Consider the following 358-nt stretch of genomic DNA (forward strand, 5'->3'; position numbering starts at 1 on the left):
TAAAATTTTTAAAACAATAATTTAATTTTGTATAAAATATATATAAAAAAATAATAAATAATAATAACAGGATATTAAATTAAATAAAATTAATATATATATATAATAATATATAATATATATAATAAAACCACACGCAACACAACAACCCCACACACACACACGGAATATATATTAAAAATAAATAATAAATATATTATTATTTTAAATATATATTTAATATTTTATTTTATACTATATATACATATAATACACACATACATAAGTAATTTTGTTTACAATTAGGTGATATATATGTATAAATTGTTTTTAAAATATTGCAAAACAACACAATTTAATATCATTTTTCATCATCTAT

The sequence above is a fragment of the Penaeus monodon genome, chromosome 32 (genome assembly GCF_015228065.2).
Source record: "Penaeus monodon isolate SGIC_2016 chromosome 32, NSTDA_Pmon_1, whole genome shotgun sequence".
Classification (NCBI taxonomy): domain Eukaryota; kingdom Metazoa; phylum Arthropoda; class Malacostraca; order Decapoda; family Penaeidae; genus Penaeus; species Penaeus monodon.